This window comes from Oratosquilla oratoria, unplaced genomic scaffold (assembly GCF_046742065.1).
Source record: "Oratosquilla oratoria isolate Oo_2021 unplaced genomic scaffold, ASM4674206v1 SCAFFOLD208, whole genome shotgun sequence".
Taxonomy (NCBI): Eukaryota; Metazoa; Arthropoda; class Malacostraca; order Stomatopoda; family Squillidae; genus Oratosquilla; species Oratosquilla oratoria.
This window is the reverse complement of record NW_027467560.1, coordinates 187,501-195,033: the sequence shown is the minus strand read 5'-3', so window position 1 is coordinate 195,033 and position 7,533 is coordinate 187,501. Positions and strand designations below refer to the sequence as shown.

Here is a 7,533-nt window from a genome sequence, read left to right as displayed (position 1 = left end):
TAAGTCTTCTTAATATAAGACCGTCATCTTTAACACATTTGCTATCGAGAGAGGACTGGGACAAGGGGTTAAGTCGTACACCTGTACTAGAAGGACTGAAGATGTAGATACACGAAAGCGCTCTGCATCGTTAGTTCATCTTTCCTGGTGGTTACTCCCGCATCTGTGAACACACGTTTCTAGTCACTGGAGAGAAATGTATTAACACATTTGTAAATCACAACTAACACCACGGATTGCAGTTAGCAATCGAAATATATAGTTTCGCTTACTCAACTCTTTCTTTCGCCCGACCGTGATGTTAGTTGTGACACGTTTCTAGTGTTTTATTGCGTGTGTGTGGAACAGTTTATCCATGAACGCGGGAGAGATGGTGTCCACGCTATAGCCACATCACTGACGATACCCGGAGGAAGCTGAAGTGTCACACACACAGTGTTCCACGGCGGGCTGCCAGCCGAGGCAAGCGTCAACCGTAGTCCCTCAGTAAACAGCTCACCTGGCCCGGGCAAGGCTCGACCTCCCGACCCCGTGATTACGAGGCGATCGCGCTACCACTGTACTAACCAGGTGGGTGGCACCTGTTATAATCCCTGAGGGACTCCGTTCGTCACACACAGCCATTCACAATGGTTATCCTGAGTCATTTTCTTACCTTCCACACCTATAAGAACTCTCCCATCTATTACAGTGTCTCGCCTATGAAGATGATATCCCTTTCTCCTCATTTGATTCTGTCGCACAGTTTAGTTATTATGCTAGTCAAGGACTATACCATATTGTCTTTGACTTTGATACTCTCTCCTAAGAACTTTCCCGTCCCAGTACAGTATCTCGCCCACCAAGATGATTATATTTTCTCCTAAATTAATTGTTAGTCAACAGTTCTGTCACACAGTTTAATTATTATGTTAGGCAAGTCACTAGTCTATAATTCAGGTGTTCCTCCTCCTTTCCTATGTTATAAATGGGAACTACGTTAGCCCCTTTCCATCCTCAAATCACTATTCCTTTTCGCGAACACTTCATGGTATCTTGAATCTTGTCCACCAGCTGTTCTCTCTCTTTTTTATGACAATTGTTTAACCAAACCAAATTTCAATTCTCTCTCCTACACACTCTTAGCTCATAATTTTCCATACTTAAGTTGCTAAGATGTAGAAATATCTCCGGTATCTTATGCAGATCTTTTGTCTCTCTGAATCCCCTCCAACCAAGCCCTTGAAAATAGATAAATAAATCCTCAGTTCTGTTAAAACTAGCTTCCCTGACCAAGCGTCTATATACAAGAGGCTAAAGTCTTATGTAGACGCATGGACACCTCATCCTCTAGACAACACCCTTCCCAGAAAAACCTGGGTACAGTACAGCTAAATAGGCTACATATAGGTGCTGGCCGTGCAGTCAAATACAGGCCCATTAACACTTCCTGGATGAGTGTAACGTGATAAGATCTTCATGTCCCCTAACAGACTTACACAACTCAGAACTAGCGACCTACCTCACTAATTGTCATTTTTATTAACTCGGGCTCTCGACAATTATATTTGCCTTGTTTATACCGTATGACTCACCTCGAGTTTCAACGCTCGCTTCTGTCGTTTCAAGTTCAAGACCTTTAGGACCACTCTTACAGTACACACATTTCAGACTTATCAGCATCGGGGTCTTTTGCTGTAAATCTAATATTGTTAGTGTGTTATTGCCTCTATCTTATAATTCCTTTGAGCCATTGGACTATTATACAGGCCGTTGTTACACTCGACAGTGTTCTGTCGTATAAATCCCTTCCTCCTCTTGTATCCTAATTCTCTTCCTTACAAGTAAAGTCACCCATCACTATTATGTTTTACTTGGTCATGCTCTTGTCACGGTGGAACATACACTGACCCAAAATCCCTTTCTGCCTTCTCATCTCCCAGTTCCACGATATCCGTGGTTGTTTTTCTTTGCCTCTATTATCACTCCTCCCATTTTTTTTTCTTTCTATCCTTTCTCCATAAACTGCATTTTCCACCTTTCACTTGTGTGTCAATAATCGTATGTAACTCCCTCGATAAGACACGAATTTAGGAACTCCAATGTTGGCGACTCGAGGCGCTATTCACTACACCAACAAACCGTGTATGTGTGTGCGTACAACTCATTTGCTTTATTGCGATGTCCAGGAAAAGAGCGTGCGTGTGTGTATGTACACGTTTCTGTGCACATGAGCATGTGCGCGTGTTTACTGTACGCCTGCGCGTTGGGGTCCGTTTCTTTAGGTGTTCTTGTCTGTTTACTTCCTTTCTCCCCTCTCGCGGCGTGTTCCTACTCGCTACAACCCGCATGATATCTTCGTCAGCTTGCGTTCGAAGACATCATCGCTATGCTACGTCAAAGTTAATGTCATTCACTGCTTTATTCCCTCCAGCGAGCAGGTGAACACGTTCGTATAGCCTCCTCAGAAGAGAACGGAGCCCAGTTCGTGGCCACAACGCATGCGCACTCGTCGGGGAGTAACTTGAGCGAGCCGGAGCTTAAAAGCATGAAGAGCGTTTGCGCTGGCTGCAGTGGGTCTTCGCCAAAGCTCACCGTCCTTCGATCTCCTTCAGCAGCAGCTTCGTGCAAGGATTTCCGTAGGAGGTGCTGCAGTTGTGTGTCGCCAGGAGGACATCCACCCTGGGGCGTATGACAGCCGTAAGTGTTAGTTCAGTTTTTGAATGTATGTGTGTGCATCATGTTTTCTTTACGTGTTTGGTCAGTTTATATTTCCATGACCAAGGATACTGGAAAGTGGATAGGAGTAGAGGTTATGTGTGTGTACTGAGAATCATAAATGTACACATTGTATAGATAATCTTTAACAAAGACACGCAGGGGAACTTAGAGGACAGGCGTTGCAGTTGCGCACGAACACACACACACCGATATATATATATATATATATATTATATATATATATATATATATATATATATATATATTACATACAGCGCCATTCCGTCCCTAGTGCACATTATTAACTCATATTAGTTTAGTCCTAAAAGTACCACAAAATGTAGTGTCAATGTATCACTGCTAACTCAATAAACCTATCATTATTATTTATTACATACATACACACGTACCTACATACATAATACATATATACATGCAAAGAGGGAGAGGGAGAGTCTCATAGAAGAGAAGACAGGGCGTGGTTGCAGAACAAAACGCTTTTCCAAATTTAACGCCATGTTTACTTACTGCTCTGAACCGAGCAAGTATCGTCATTGATTGAACGGTTCAGCTTTGTGAACAAAAAACGTGACATTCTCAAAAAAGTGGAATCAAGACGCGAGTTTGAAAAAAAAAAAGACCCGAGGAGGTCGTTCTGTGTGTATGGGACTTGTTGACTTGAAGAGTCTGTTCCACTTTAGCTTAATCCTCGGGAAAGTTGTTCTCTTGTCGAGTTGGACCCGTGGATGAGTTGAAAGGGAACGAGAGCTGGAGTGCGAGGGATAGAATATCAACTTCTAATATACTTCTGATCCATTCCGTGTTGGTGTCAATTTCGAAAGTAGAAGAGTTTGGGCATAATATTCTAGAATAGCCGTGGCTATCAACTTCAATCGCACCTCCGACCCATCCCGTGTAAGTGTCAACTTCGAAAGTAGAAGAGTTTGGGCATAATATTCTAGAATAGCCATGGCTATCAACTTCTAACGCACCTCTGATCCATTCCGTGTCACTGTCAACTTTTATAATGGAAGAGCTCGAAGATACTATCCTGAAAGGGCTATGAGCATGACTAGACGAAACAAGGAACCTGACTTACTTAAGAACCGATGTTTTTTAATCTGGTTGAAAGTTTGGAGATGCAAAGTCATCCGGGATGATTTAAGAACTTTGTGAAAGGTGATTGCGGCGAACATAAGTATGGAGGAGACTACAAGAGACCATAAGACCTACACTAGGGCCTTATCACGTGTCATCCCTATCCATATATATATATATTTTTTTTTCAAATGACCAATTGTTTCAGCATTCCCTGTATGGTTACTAAGTTTGTTCCATTCGTTAACTACTCTATTAGTAAACCAGTCTTTGCTTATTTTCTTCTAAAATGCAAATTTACTGGCTTTCATTATTCCTTTCGTGGAAACCACGAAAGGAAAAGGTGTAGTTTGTAAATTAGGATAGAGACATAAGAACATAAGAATAAAGGAGACTGCAAGAGACTATAAGGCCTACACTAGGCAGCTCCGTATCCATCACCACTTGTCATCCCCATCCATAAAGTTGTCTAGTCGTTTTTTAAACAACTGATAGTTTCAGCGCTTACTACTTGGTTACTAAGTTTATTCCATTCATCGACCACCCTATTAGTAAACCAATTCTTGCCTATTTCCTTCTTAAATCTAAATTTGTCCAGTCTATACCCATTACTGCGAGTCCTGCCCTGTTGTTTTATTATGATGACCTTGTTTGCATCACCCTTGTTATAGCCTTTGATCTACTTGAACACTTCAATTAGATCATCCCGCACTCTGTGTCTTTCCAGAGAGTGTAAGTTTAAGTGCCTAAGCCTCTCTTCGTAAGGCAAATTTCCGAGTCCATGTATCATTTTGGTGGGACGGGATGTGGACCACCAAAACATTAATCTCTATGGCTACCCAAAAACAGAGAAGTGAGGAGAAGAAAAATATGTTTCTTCGGTGGTAATCGTTTATATATATAATATATATATATATATTCCACCTAAGAGGTGGGCGTCATGAAGGTCATGAAGGAGAGATGTAAGGTAGCGGAACGGAGGGACGGTTAATTTTTTTTTTTTTTTTTTCTTTTTTTTTTTTTTATTAATTTCTTTTATATTTCTTTATTTTCTTATATTTTATATTTCTTTCTTTTCTTATTTTCTTTTTCTTTTTTTCATTCTATTTCATATATATATATGTTTTCCTTTCCTTTCCTTTTCTTTTTTCTTCTTGTTAACCTCCGAAAAGAAAAGTCTCTGGTACGTAAAATTGTTACTGTCGTCCATCAAACATTAATATCATTAACCATGAGCTCATTATCTCCCTGCGAGTGAGAAAAAAATAACTTCCAGCAACCTTCGTTGCCATGGCAACGAAGGTTGTTTACATTCCCAGACAATGTAAACAAACCCAGTAGTAATGCGGGCGAGGTGAGGTGGAAGGAAAGCAAGTAGGGTGACCAATTAGGAATCAATCACTGGTTCCATCGACATTTTTACAAATAATATGCGCTGGCGGCGTCATCGGAAGCATATTGGTCTCGCATTCGCTTAATTACGGGTTCGAATCCCGCACTCCTCTCCGATTCCCAGCAGTAACTGTTCGTACATCCCACCAACAATACAAGAAGTGCATGATAAGGCAAAGGTGGCGGCTTCGGCCGCAGCTACTCAGCGCTTCCTGGCGTAGCAGGCTCCTCACCATAGTAACATATGGCGCTGGTGGCGTTATTGGAAACGTGCTGCTCTCACATTTCCTTAACTGTGGGTTCGAGTCCCGCCCCACCTCCCCAATTCCCAATAGTGACTTCGTTACCAGGCCTTTAGCAGTGTCTAAAGCGCATCATAGGGGAAACGTGACGGCTTCGGCCGCAGCAACTCAACACCAGCGAGCGCGTTGCTTTACTCCCACGCCGTCACCAGTCCCATCCACGGTCTCCCCGAGGATCAAGCTCCCATGCAGTCACCCTTCCTTCCCACTCAAAACAACTCTCGACAGGTTCGGTCAACTTGGCCCAGCCGTAGCCTTTCGAATGATGGAACCCAGCAATCGCGTAGACTCGAACAATGTATTAAGACATTACGAAATATCTTTTTTTTTTTTTTTTTTCTCCGACTGTTGGAGCAGATTTCCAACCCGCAGCCTTAGGAAAGAAGTCTGATATGCTGGAGAAAATTAAACTTCCTTCAGCATGTCAAATGACATTCTATGTGAATTGTTGAGAAAACAAAATAGTTTGACAGTGATTTCACGGCGGAAAATAGTGCTGGAGGTTGGAGGAAAGATAGACCAGTGTGATAATGCCTTTACTGGAAGAAGGGCTCTAGGAATCTCAAGGAAGTCAAGGATGAAAAGGGAAAGAGGAGATAGATCTCGTGACTCTTAGTCTTTTATTAGGAATGATGCAGTAATGAGCTAATTTGGCTGAGTTATAGAAAATTAGATTAATTAAAGTAATTCACGGGAGTAGCGAGACAACCAAAGAGGCTTTGGCATCGAATATATATATATATATATATATATGTGTGTGTGTGTGTGTGTGTGTGTGTGTGTGTGTAAAGACAGACAAATATGGAGGTGAGTTTCATTTTGCCACCTCACCTCCATATATATATATATATATATATATATGTATATATATATATATATATATTGCACTGAAGATGTAATATACGAAAGTGCTCTGCTTCGTTATTTAGTTTCTTTTTCCAAGTGGTCTACTTTGCATAAGTGAACACACGTACCTGTGTTCTTATTAGCATACATATACATGTGTGTGTGTGTGTGTGTTTGTGCGGCTCAAGAATTATGTTCCACATTCACCTCCGCTGACATCAGCATCATCACAATTCAGCTTCACCCTAACCTTCACACTTCACCGGAGCACTGTCGTCCTCTATCACCAACGGACCGCCATAAGCAATGTATGTCTATGTAAAGTGGAGGAGTCTGAATAAGAAGGAGTTATGCAATAAAGCAAATGATAAGAAAATTAAGAAAAAGGGACAACTGTCCCACCCAGAGAAAAGGTAAACACGAAACAGAATCACGAAAGGAACATAATGGCGAAGATCTTAATGGCCTCCTCTCGAAGTTGTCAGAGTTCGACTTTGACACAGAGATGAATAACTCTATCATTGCATCAAGCAAAACGAGAGGGAAAAATCAGAGGTGAGACAGTAAACGGAAAGCCCCACTTTCGGAGAAAAGAATGTTGTAAAAAACTACATATATTACGATCACTGTCCGTGACAGTGTGGTGAAGAAGACCACAATGATAGTTATATACGTATCTTCGTACAGCATATGTTCTTATCTCGGAAATTAGAACATTTCACTCACTTGGGTGAGACAATAAGCTTGATAGAATGTAATATATATATCTATATATATATATATATATATATATATATATATATATATATATATATATATTTATATATATATATATATATATATATATATATATATTACATATATGTCTGTGTGCGCGCGTTTGTGAAATGAATCGCCAGTAGCGGTGAATATCAATCAAATAATGTCCGACAGTTGCCACGGAATTTGAACTAAGGTCTCGCTCAATGCCAAACTGATGGTATTGAGCGAGATCTGGGTTCGAACCCCGGGGCGACTGTCGGAAATTATTTTATATATATTTGATTGAAGACCAGAGCTAATTCCGTATCCATTATTTCTTTAAATGATTTTCTCAATCTTACTAATGGATTATTTAAAGCTCGAAGACTTCCGAGATCCATTGTGTTCTTTGAAAGACAAGTATCACTAAAGAATATAAAGTAAAAAATTTTTG

General features: G+C 40.8%; 1 protein-coding gene across 1 annotated transcript in view; it reads left to right on the top strand.

The window, feature by feature from the left end:
* Positions 1–2,542: 2,542 nt before the first annotated feature.
* The window catches only part of LOC143022863 (parapinopsin-like), a 41,240-nt gene continuing 36,249 nt past the window's right edge, over positions 2,543–7,533 (top strand). Inside the window, exon 1 of the mRNA XM_076181247.1 lies at positions 2,543–2,679. The gene's annotated coding sequence lies outside the window, so the exon portion shown is untranslated. The remainder of the gene's footprint in view (positions 2,680–7,533) is intronic.